A 13791-nucleotide genomic window follows, 5' to 3' on the forward strand; every position below is an offset into this window, starting at 1 on the left:
TGATGTCCTGATCTGAGGAAGACTTAATATATTATTAGTTCTTTGACAAGTCAGTAATAGAAGAGACAAGAACAAAGATCTATGTTTTCCTGCCAGGAAGCCCTTCTGCTTTTCTATGGAGGTTAATATTAATTAAAGAATGATGGAATCATTTAGGTTGCAAAAAAGCTTTAAGATCATTGGGTCTGACCACAAACTCATCACTGCCAAGTCCATAGCTAAACCTTGACGGTAAGCACGGTTTAACTACACCTCTTTTTAATGCCTTCAGAGATGCTGACTCAACTGCTTCCCTGGGCAGCCTATTCCAATCTTGACAAGTCTTTTGTGGAAGAAAAAAATCCTAAGCCTCCTTTACTCCACACTAAATAACTACAGCTCCCTCATGAGACCTGTGTGCTAGAGCCTTCACCATCTCTGATGTCCTTCCCTTGACAAGGTTCAGCACCTCAGGGTCTTTCTTGCAGTGAGGGGCCTCAAAACTGAACACAAGATTTGAGGTCTGGCCTCAGCAGTGAAGCAGGACCTGGCACTTTGGCTTATTGAATCTCACACCATTGGGCTCAACTTATCGATCCAACCTGTCCACCTTTATTAACTGCAAGGTTGATGGCGCATTGGCACAAGTTGCCCATGGAATATGTAGAGTTTCCCTTCTTGGATGTGTTCAAAAGCCATCTGGGCACAGTCCTGGGCAACTGGCTCCAGGTGACCCTATTTGAGTTGGGTTTTGCAGCAGACAATCTCCAGAGTTTCCTTCAAACCCCAGTTGTTCTGAGACAGTGATGTACAGATCTATCCACACACAAATATTCAACTATTTTTATGTTAGATAATATCTGAAGTCATGTGATATGAATCTGTTTCTACTAAATATCCATTTCTACTAATAATTTTTCTCCATAAAATTGTATTCTGTATAGTACTATGATAGAGATTCAGGTGAATATTTTGGCAAGATCAAATTCTGTGTCATTGCTACTAGCACCTCAATGAAAAGAATACATTTAATAATTACATTCTTACTCGAAGGTGTACAACACATAGTGAAATGAAGGAAAACTTACACAGAAATATAAATTCCAGTATGATATTTTAATATAAAGAACTCCATACAATTTTTATAGGCTCCTGTGATTTCAAATTGTTCAGTTTGAAGTGAGTTGTATTTAATAAGGTTCAGTTTGTAAAAATGGTGGATTCCATGGGACTGAAATATGGCAGGCAGGATCAGGGAGTGATGAGACTAATAGTAGATCCTACTGAAGAAAGGGGTGAAGAGCAAGGCATGCAATAAATGGAGTAGTCAGTAACTGAAGAGTTATGTGTTAAATCATAGTGAAAATAAATACAAAAAATAGTGATTTTATGTATTTAATAGCACGTGGCGTCATTCTTGGATGTCTTGCACAGGGCCAGGAGTGTGAACAATGGGACTGTGACCCTGATTGGTCCCTTTCAATTCAGCATACTTTATGATTCTATGATAATATCAGAATAAGGCACAATTCATAGATATTTCACAGGTAATGAAGTAGAAGTATCTTTTTCTATAACTCACAGTAATATTCAAATTTTTTTCTAGAAAAGAAAGAGATACTACTTTATTACCATGACACATTAATGAGTGAGCTGAAGTGGTTTCACGCATAAAATGAATGAATTTACAAGGAAACATTAATTACAGAAGATTGCTAAATAATAAGTAATTGATGAAACCACTGATTGGTGCGTTTAATATTCATTTTGGCAGTGAATGAAAACCAAATATTACAACACACAAACATAATCCCAACCTGCCAGAATTTAAAGAGCATCTGGACAATTCTCTTAGTTTTATAATATAGTTTTAGGTAGTCCTACAAGGAGCAGGGAGGTGGACTCAATATTTATGGTTCCCTTCCAACTTGATATATTCCAGGATTCTATGATTGTAATTTAATTAAAGCATTTTTCATCTCACCATCAGCAATGTTTGATTTGTGTGGATATATTTTTTAAAGTAGGTAAGAAAGTCCTTCACACAGTAGATTTAAAATACCATATAATTACTGTTGCCTTTCTCTAGAAAGTGGGAGAAACCAGGAATCTGAAACTATGAACAAAATTAGGTGATGCTTGGAAATGTTTCTGTACATAAAAATCTTTTTAATGTCTGTGTGATTAATTTCAGACCTTTATAGGAAAATTATTATAATTAGTTTACTATTAATTTTGTTTAGACATGTCAATCTAACTTTTTAAGAACCTGAACACTTATTATTAAAGAGTCTAATACCTTACAATACAGCAACTATCCTAACATGGAATATGGAAAAATGATAATTTAAAAATAGTGTGCTACACACACATAGTTCATCTTCACTTTGGAAGCCCTGTCAGATGCTGACAGGTATCTATCAGCCTCTCCAGAAGTGCATGGCCTCTTGCAGCCTCTGGGTCACATTTGCCAGACCTATCATACAAATATCTTAAATATTCCGAAATATTGGAATGTGTAGGCAACTGAATCCCACACAAACTCTCAAATGAGAGTTAGGGGTGTGGGCTCCTTTTATAGTTACTGAAGATACAACATGCAATGCTGTCTAGAAAGATTAATTGTAACCTTAAATTGTTATCTGTGTTTGTTGAGTTGATTGGTTATCCAACTCCATTTTCTAAGACAGTTAGGAGCTTTTTTTAATAACAGGTGATTCGGTGACTGTAGACTGTGAAGAGTATCTTAAATCTATACAACTTTATATGTTCACTAGATTTTAGCCCTACATCCTTATTGTCATAAATAGGATAGGTAGTTCACATGTAAATAACCACGTTTAGACCTTTTCTCGTTTCCTTTTCTTTTTCTGTCACATTTTGGAACAGAATTCTAGTCACAAGGTCAATCAGAATCCTGTCTCCATTTTTCACATATTCCATTCAGCATTGTGTGCATAGCATCACCTAGTACTATAGCTACACTTGTCAATTGGTAAATCAGCAGATCACATCCTTGACATGTCTTATCGCTGATGACCTCTGGAGTTAGAAGAAAATTGTCCATTTGAAAAAGCCTATATATGTATCTTACAGTACACATGATACATGAGAATTTGTATCCAGAACACAGGTAAAAATTATTATTTAAGCACCTTGTAATTCAGTGCTCTTCCAGCTGCTCCAAACAGTTCCTTGTCATTTACTTAGAATCACATCGACCTCACAGAAACACTGACAGCTAATGCATTATACTTATTTTCAGTATATGTAAACAGACCTTAAAAGTTGAGTTCACAGGCAGAGCTTAGATCTCTGACTCAGAAAGCAGAGTGAAAGCAGCAGATTGTGACAGTGTCATCATGCTTGCACAGCTTAAACTGGAGACCTAAATATCCCTCATGTTCTATCCATCTATTCTTTCCTTTTTCTTTAAAACTAATCTGCTTTATGCATTTCTGTATTTCAGGGTGCTCCGTAAACCTCCACATTCTTCCTCATTATTCTGAAATGACAGTGTCTCCTGCCTTTCTGTCTGCAGCAAATATTCAGTAAATATTCTCCTAGTTTTTGTGGTTGTATCAGTCATAAAGTAATGTTCCCCAAGACCAGGCTATAGTCTCTATCCTGTCTGATCCTTCATCTCATAATTCTTAATTTCCTTCCCATCTTAAAAATCTTTTGATTTTGGTCTTCTTTATCAGATGCATACAATGAGTGATTCTGACACACTGGGTCAAGCTGTCATGGCTTTGACTAAGTCCTGAATAGCTCACAAAAATGGAAGCTATTTTTCTCTGATGCCTCTTTTTCTCTGCAGATGTAACTTGTGGACCACAGTTAATTTCTTTCAATTTCCTATTAATTTTCTTTAACTATTGAGAGTACACCCTAGTGTACTAAGGAACAAAATTTATTACTTGTAACATGTTTTTTTTGTAGAGGCAGAGAAGACATATTAGAATAAAAAATAGAGGCTCAGTTTTTTCTAATTATGGCTTTCTGTATTTCAACACAAATAATATCTATGCAGAGAAATATATGTTAGCTGTCAAACCTACTACTTGTGTAAGTAGGTAAAAATATATAAAATTCAGTATGAAAAATTATAAGACAAAAGATATCCTATATTGGAGAGTGTCTACAGTTGCTATTATGAAGTTTACATATACAAGGTTATTTTTCCTTTTTCTTTCTTCTTTGTATGAAGCTTTTTTTTCAAGACAAAGCATTGAAGTCTTGATGATTGCTAACAGATCTCTTCTTCTTTAGCTTGTGCTTCCATATCAAGACTTTTCAGTAGCTTATATGATGCTGAGAGCAAATGTGTACAAGTAACTTCAGAAAACAGAAAAGAAAAAAATAATAAGGTGCCCCAACGTATGTCAGCATTGATCTCCCTCTTGGATGTATTTTCTCATATTATTTCTTTTATTTGTTATTTTTAGACAAGATCGGTCATTCACTTTCCATTTAATCCTCTGACATCATTGAGAGCATGCAGACACACAGAATTTTTGAAAGTGAAGCTGCTCAGGCTTCTCAATCCCTAATCCAAAAGCTATTGTTACCAATGGTAAGATTTCCAGTAATTTCAAAAGGTTTCCAACTATTTCAACATACTTCAGATCAAACACTCTTTTTGGGTTTAGGAAACTAAATTTAGGTATAATTTATCCTCAGATAAAGTGCCCTACTAAGACTGGAAAAATACATTAGTCAGTTTTGTGCCTGTTGACCTTCAGGCAGTAATAAAAAAATAAATCTTCAGAAGTGAAACAGAAAAACCAAGTATCATGATCCATTTTTTTTCCACTTTAAAAAAAGCTGAAATTTTAGAAATAGCTTACAAGATCCTTATTCAGACCATACACCCAGTATAGCTGTAATGGTGATTAAACTAGGAAGTTTTTGAGGGGAGTGGGTGTAACACAGATGTACATCATAGATTTGATATTAATTCAAGGTCAAAATAATAAAAAAATAAGAATATAATTATAACCACTACATGTAGGTGGACAGACAGAGAAATACGACTTTTTATTTGTACAGAAATAGTAAACAGGTTTTCAGAATATCAATCTTTGTGCATGTTTAGATGGTTTAATAAATATGAGGATAACAAAACAGAAGTAAATACCAATACATTATTTTTTCCTGATCTATATCAATATCAGAAGATATAATTATTTTTGAGAGTGTCTGTATAAAAAGAAATTGTTCCATCCTGGAGAATCTCACTATGGACTTGAAAAATTGTTCTAATTATAAATCACAGTCTTCATCAATGTCACAAAGAAAGAAAGATGAGAAATACCAGTGTTTTTCTTCTTGCACAGTGTTTGATTTCCTGTTTGAGTTTAATGTATTCAGATCTACCTGGTTTATCTTAAATACCCAATTCTAGGAGAGTCATTATATTCAGTAAGTTATTTATAGTCCTATTAAGTAAACGAAGACAAAATTTCCAGAGTACATTACTTTATTCTTCAATGATTTCTTTCACATTTAGATGAATTTGCCTGTTAATGTAGGTATTTACCACTTACTATATAGGTAAATGAGAGTGATTACTTCATATTTAGAGGTTTTAATTGTATATTGCTAAAGTTAAGAGAAATAAACTAAACCTTGAGCTTTGCTATTCTGTTATCTAGATGAAGACTAACATATTATAGTTGTTTTACACGCTTGGAATTTATGCTGCACATCAACTAAGGCATACCAATCAAGTTAACAGACTGAATGTATATTTTCACTTTGTTACCCAGTTGCTGAGGTTTCCAACCAAAAGTGGTGAGCAAAGGAGTCTCTCTACTGTCCCAGGCTCATCAGAACACCTCAAACTACATCCGGAGCAATACTCTATGACAATGGTCATGCAGTTCGTGAACTTAATAAAGTGGCAACCACAGGAAATTTTAAATAATTCAATACTTATCATACTGAGAGAATTTACCTTTTTTAAGTTCTAGAAACAGAAAGCTGAGAGGAGCTCTTGTAACTGTCTTGAGCTACTTTTTTTGAGGAAACTAGAAGAATAGTGAAGACAGCCAAATTCCTCTCAAAGGTGCACCATGGGAGCATCAGGAGACAAAAGGCTGAACACAGAAGTTCCTGAGTTGAGGATTTTTCTTTTTTAAAAAAAACTTATTATTCTTATTATTTAATTTTTAAAAAGTTATTTTAATGCTTTTACTGATATGGTGATATCATATATGGTGATATAGTGGAGCAGCCTGCTCAGAGAGTTTGTGGAATCTTCATTCCTGGGGTATTTCTGAATTTAGCTGGCCAAGTTTCCGAGCAACCTGATTTGGTTTTCCAAGCTAAATTATTTTAAGATTCTATATACAAATAAAGAAATGTGCACACACAAATACGAAGATGTTTATTATATATATATATATATACATATATGCATGTATGTATATACATACGTATGAGAGATTTTATAAGAGCTGATGTGTTTCTACAAGGATGTCTGAGTCCCTTGAATTGTTACCTAGGCTTCCATCAATCTGCCTGGAATCTGAGGAACAGTGGATTATATATTTGATTTAGTCAGAGGTTTTATCACATCCAGTATGAACAGCTGGCCATCACTTTGCAGTGGCATCTATTTTTTTCAGGTAATCTTACAAATAGCATCTCATTTATGTTATCAATGAGTTAGAATAAAGGCAAATAACATATAATGCTGGTTTTACCTTTCTGTTATGATTGTCAGCTATCTAGCCAAGTTATTATGAGGCTGTTTGTGGTTTTCTGTATCTGCTGACTTGTCTTCATCTTCCAAATAAAAGGAATGTTGCTAATGCCCACTGAAACTTGTTTAATGGATAAAAAAAAATTTAGCAATCACCATTTAAGGCTAAGCTCAGCTGTCCAAACACAGGGCACAGAGTGCCATTTATGATACCTCAGGGTATTCAAGATATTCACATAGGCTTATCAGCTATGACACAGGATTTGTGGAAGATCTGCATTATTCTGGAACAACAGCTGGGGGTCAGGTAGGAGATACTTTGACATTTAAAATGGCATTTGACAGCTATGTCTGGGTAATTAACTGAGCCTTTTAAGGAGAAATTAACCACACCTGAGCTTAAAATGTCTTCATTTATAACTAGTCATACACTTTTAATAAACAGCAGAGAAAAATCAGGAATTTTTACACTGAGATTAATCTATCCAAAAGCAGGTAACTTTTGATGAGATAATGAGATGAATGTCTTGAAATATCATCATATAGTCAGGTTTTGGTGACTAGGTGCAATGTAGCCATACATATCTGTATGTGATCTGAAGGATGTATTTGGAGACTATTTGTAAGCCATTTCTAGTCTCTGAAATTTAAATATGATAATTTATACAACCAGATAAACATAAAGCAGTTTGCTAAAGACTTTTCTTGGTTCTGTAACTGTTTTCAGAATGTTACCAATTTTCTGCTCTTCACTCATATTGACAAAATTTTCCTGAGCAGACTGAAATTGTCTACAGTAGAGAGGAAGGGATAAGAAGGAGTGTTCTGAGGCCCCAGGAGATGTCCTCCTTCCACTTAGGGAAAAATATAAGCAAGACCAAACATAACTTCTCTCCCAGCCACAAACAAACTTTAAAGCCCTTTTCAAAGGAAAAAAAACCAAGCTGTATTTTAAGAAAGCTGTTGAAGTTGAGATGATGAGACTAGACTATCATTGTCATGCCATTACTTTATCAGTGGGAATTTTAGTATTAGCACTTGGTGTTGCTGAATATATCCCTCTACTGGAATTTGGGATCACAACTATAATCAGTAGGGAATTTTTTTTCATTATATTGCAATTCACTAAAATTCTGTAACTGTCCAGTCGGTTTTAACAGCGTCAGACTATTGTACATGACATTTGTTTAAATTTTCCTTTCAAAATTTCCAGATGAGGGATTGCATGGAGTTGGAGCAGTTAAATACTTTTTGCTTACATAATTAAGACTGTTAAATTACCTTGCCAGGTATATGACTACTATGATGTGAAATCTAAAATGTGTTATCAGATAAGATGTAAAACAATGTAGAAAATAATATTTCATTTTCATCCTATCTTACCTTTTTTTTCTTAGAAATCAGATCCAAAGCAATATGACACAGACTACACAATATTATATATGATCATTGACCAAAGTAATACTCTGGAAAACAGACCTTATCTCTCTAGGAACATATTAAAAAATAGTTCAACACAGCTTTGGAGAAGTGCATATTCTATATGTTTCTGTTCTGGAAAACTGGCAGGTACATTTTATTCCTTTTATTGAGTATTACCTAGTGTGTTAGGGAATACAGGGCTGAATTCTAAGAAATAAAGCTGCTTCACAGTGTGGCCACACAACCTAAATAGAAACTAACCCTGTGTTTCATTTTGACAGTATAATCTCTCAGAAGAAAAGAACTTCCTTTTTTCCACCAAGATATTTTTGGTAGACATTTTTTGCTGTTACATAAAAGTAGAAGGCTTTTCTCTGTATTTATTGAAAACAGTGTTAACACAATTAAATCAAATTCACATATACTCAACTTGAGTTATTGAACTTTAATTAGAAGTGACAGCTGTGTCTGGTCTTTGGACAAAAATATGCATGGAGTTTTGAGTAGGAATTAAAAAGGAAGTGAGAGAAAACTGAATGGCTATACTTTAAAAAAGGGATTTTGGAACAATTGTGTCTTTTTTACTAAATAACCTCCTCTAGACTCCCCTGTCCCAATTTCTATATTCATATATTTGGAGTAATACCTTAGGTAATAAGGTTATCACATACATACTAGTTTCCTCCATGTTATACAGTATCAAGACACCATATCTAATCTTCATAAGATATAGAATTATTAGATGTAAAAATTCCTTTATGGCTAACTTAGGGAAATATAATGGATACCACGAGGGACCTTTGCTATTTTTCTGGATTTTTGCTACTTTATGAAAAAAAAACAATCGCCTAAATCTTAAACAATTAACATGGGTTATATGCATGTCATGTTGATATTGAATCAAATTTGTGTTTCTGGAAATACAGAATGTGAATACTTTTAGTAAGGTTTCAGTCACAGAATGATAAATTCAATATGACAAAAGGCACATGCTAGCCTGTGGTGAAAAAGCTAATGTCATTCATTTTATGAATGGATGGTGTGCAGGGAATATAGAGTGCAATTTTTATTTTATTTGGAAAGTTGTTAAAATTACTGTCAGTGTTAAAAATAATAAACAGTCAACTTCTCTAGGTTTCCTTTGCATTGCAGAGCAGGTAGTTAAACAATAGGATCCTAGTAGAAAAGTTATCTTTCCTAAGAAAATATCCAAGTATGCATTTAATGAAAATGATCCATTCTTTTACTGAAACTTCAGAGCAGACAAAGCCTAATGCTAGGTTCTAGTTAATTTATTCATTATTTATATACTGCTATTTTAAGATTACAGTGGGAAAGCCATTATCATGTATCCTGCCTATCATGCAGACATTTTCCTCTGGAAGTTAGTCAGACACAAAAGCCATTCAGCAGGTCTGAGGCTGAGGAAGCTGTGACCATCATTACTGAGAAAGTGCCATTTGGGACTTTATCACATTCAGGGGCAGCAGATCTGTGCAAATTCCTCATATCCTCCCACACACTTTCTCTGCTCTACATTCTCCTCTGTCATTTGCATACAGAGCAGATTGTCCTTATTTAATTGGACAATCTACCCAATTACTTAATTTGTTTTTGTGATTTTTTTTTCTGGTGATGTGTACTTTCACACAGTGATGCTTGCTTGCTTCTTCCTCCCATTCAGAGAGGGAGACTATGTTTCTACTCCTCTGAACAGGTGGCTCTAATGTTTTGTCACTTCTGGTGGAAATCCACAGAAGGGATTACGTGGGAAGGATAATTTTTCAATCTTTCAATACAATATTTAAATCTCTCTGAAGGAAATTTTCTATTACCTCTGACTCACTCTCTAGACACAATGGGAACAGAATAATTGTATCATGGAATGGTTTGAGTTAGAAGGGACCTTCAAAGACCACCTAGCCCCAGTCCTACTGCCATGGGCAGGGACATCTTTTACTAGACCAAGTTGTTCAAATCCCCTATCCCCTTACTTGGAGCACTTCCCGGAATGGGGCATCTACAGCTTCTCTGGGTACCTTGCTTTTGTGTCTCACCACAGTTTCAGCTGAATCTGGCACATCTTTCACTGAAATTATCAGTGTGTAAGAGCTGAGATGATAGGAGAGGTAAGAGCTAAAATGAAAATAATAATTCCTTTAAAGTGACAGTTAAATGTATCACTCCTCTTGCCCATGGGACATCTTGCTTGAGGCACTGTGTAGTTCTAATGTCAGAGTTGGACCTCTAAGTAGAGAGAGCTTTTAAAAGTTCCACTGAATGTTAGAAGAAAATATGCACAGCTCTGATGCACAGTGTGAGTCATAAGCCTGTGGGCCAGAAGTTGCAGAGTACTTAAGATCATACTTATACAGCTCCTGCACTACATGTAGATAACATTGAAATGTGCTGTGGGTCAGTGATTTTCAAACCTGCTTGCAGCTGATAGAAGTTCACTCCTGTCTGTACTATGGCAATGGTCAGCAATCTACCTGTAAGGCTGTGGAATTTCATGGAGCAGGTTCAGAGCAGTGCAGACATAGCCTCTTTCTTGTGATTGTTGGGTAGAATACTGGTGTTCTACATACTATTTCTTAAAAGCTTTTCAAAAAAAGGAGTCGGTTTTGGTTAATTTGTTAGCTTCTGTGGATTTAGCTACATTAAAGCTAACTAAGCTTGCGAGCTATATTCTTTATATCCCATTCTAAGACTAATTTCAGAAGATATCCATCTATTAACTATAAAAGAAGATTATTTGACAAACTCAGATAGTGCCTAACTTTTAAGCACCATAATTCTTGTAACACACATCCAATGTTTTATTCAAAAGATATAAGGGGTAAGTCTGCAGAATGGCTGAAATACCTTTTTCTTATCAAGAAAGCTTTGCATTGTACTTCTAAACTTGTGAGGTGCTCAGTATCAAAAAAAAAAAAAAATAGGCAAACTATTCTAATCACCTTTTCAATCAAAGTTGCCTTGAAACAGTTTTGTCTATATTGAACCTTTTCAGAAAAAGAAACAATGAGCTAGCAAAAAACCAGTATCATCAACATGAAATAGAGCACCATTTTTTCTCAAGATTTATCTGGCTTGAAACACGTTATGAAAAGTGTGCTTCAAAGGGTGACTGGCTTATTTATAGCCCAAGAAATACAAAATATATGGAAAGAAATATATTTTAGTTTAGTTTAATGATTTCAGCTAATGGGCTTATTAAATTGAGTTACATTTAATATTTATTATTAAATATTGAGACTACTGTGCTTATTTAAAAGTTTGCATGAGGATGGTTTTTACTGTTGTTACAAATAAAGGTACTAAAATTCACATTTTACTAATGTTTAATAATTTTGAGAGAATTATTCCCAACTAATGATAGCTAAGATTACATTTCAGTTAGTCTTGTTTTTTGTATGTTTCTGCCTGAATTTGTAAATTTTTTTCTGCACATCATGCTTGTTCTGCCATTGATACTAAATTATTTTATTGGACAGATGGAATGTCTCATTTGCTTATTTTTAATGTGATGGTGACCCTCTGATTTGAACCAAAAATATGTGGTTTGACTGAACAGAAGGTCAGAAATCATTACTGACTTCCATAATCATTGCAGAATCTGGGCCAGACTAGCAGTTTTGTAACATATATTAAGTCTGATCCTAACTCAGTAAAGTCAAAGGGGATTTTTCTATTGACTTCAATAAGGTTTGGATCGGACAAAATGCTTTATTTTGAACTGGTAATAGCACCATATGGCAGAGAAGACACCTATGGAGAATTCTGTTAAATAGGTTAATATGAATAAAAAAGGTAAATTTTATGTGTGTTCTTGGTGTTAGCACAAAGTTAGATACCAATATTCTCATTCATGTCACATGGCAGCCTACTGCTTGTAGGACTGCCGTTAAAATCACGGAATAGGAAATACGCACCTGCTTTAGCTTCCGAGGTAAGCCCGAATGTTGACATTCAAGGAAATTTTCCAATATACTACTTGAAATTATTACTTAGTGAATAACTTACTAGGTAACCCTGCAAACTAAGGAGCCTGCTAGGATGGGTACTCTCTGAGTACACTAAATACTGCTTAAAGATAAATATCCACAGTCACTTTCTTGAAAGAAAAAAGAAGACACACCCGTTCCTCAAACCATACACACACAAACACCTAGAAGAAGGAAGAGTAGCAGAACTTCATACCTTCCGAGCAGTATTTTTGTGTTTTTAGCCCTGGAAAAAAGTAACTGGTTTGACTTTGCCCTTCAAATAGAAAAGGACTCAGACTTTTTGTTTTACATTTCAATCTGCTCTGCCCGACCATCATTCTGCAGCTTAAATTTTTAAATTGACTGCTGGAAATAGTGGATATGGATTTGAGAGGTAATTTGATTTATTGTCATTCTTCAAAAGCAGATAGGTTTAATAATTACCAAATAATGGATAATATATCCTGTTTTTTAGAGGATGTAGTAAGGTTTGTAAAGCGATCTCTGGGTTTTGGGGCCTGGGTTTGATGGGCTTGTTTGTTTGTTTGTTTGTTTGTTTTTTCCAATTTCATTTTCGTTTTAACTGTTCAGTTGTTTTTCAGATAAATCAGTTAATTCTCTTCAGTGTTATCAACTGCAGTGGAATTCATATTTTTATAACCAAATTAGTTAGTCTTTACGAAATAATGAACCATATGCCTAAATGTACCATGATTAAAACTTGCTTGGTCTGACTTCCCTATATTTGGGGCAGTGATGTCTAGAGGCAATATAGTTCACCATCGTTTCAGAAACAATGTCAGTGTTAAAAAAAGACCAGTAATAGATGCTCTTTCTGGGTTATCTTTTTTATGTTTCAGTAGCACAATAATTTGTTTAACCAAGTCGGTTGCATTTTATAACTGAAGGCTTTGCTACATATTTTAAACAAATACTGTACAAGAATTTTTATTTCTTTGAAAACTGTTATGTTTAATCAACTTGTAATCAGTCATTGCTAAAGTATTTTTTAAGCTACACGAAAAAGAGTAAGTGTCTTAATGTGATGCATATTACAAAATTGTTAGAGTGACTACTGAAACATTAAGGTAATATCAAAAGTGCAGACTATATATATTTAGAATGTATCATATTGTATTAATAGAGTGTGCATTTTGATTTTTAATTTACATGAATTCAATATAGCCCAATCTCTTTCATCAAAAGTGATATTTTTCCTGAAGTTTCCTCCTTTTATTCTGCTTCTCTCAAGGCAGATATACATGCAGAACAAACACGCTTTATTTCCAGCTGACATTTAAGACACACTTTTGCCTTTTGTATTTTTCTGCTTGAATAAAACAGTTACCCAATAAAATAACAGAAATTTTTCAATCTCAGTCTTGCTGTGTTTCTTTAGAACTATAACTGAAACTGTCAGAAAAATGAAAGTAAGAAAAATGGCACACTACAGATTGCAGAATAATTGGTGCTGGAAAAGAAGTAGAGAATGAAATATTTTAAAATACCTAGCTTTAAAAAAATATATAGCTGAAGTGTTAACCTATGTCTTTTTTATAAAAATGTGATAGAAAAAAAATTAAAAAATCAAAACTATTGAGAAATTTGTGAGTTATACCACAACTCTATTTTTAAAGACCCAGGGCCTTATCATGCTGTGAGATTAATTGCAAAATCCTTTTGACATTCATA

Source organism: Lichenostomus cassidix, chromosome 1 (assembly GCF_008360975.1).
Source record: "Lichenostomus cassidix isolate B80296 chromosome 1, HeHo_3.0, whole genome shotgun sequence".
Classification (NCBI taxonomy): Eukaryota; Metazoa; Chordata; class Aves; order Passeriformes; family Meliphagidae; genus Lichenostomus; species Lichenostomus cassidix.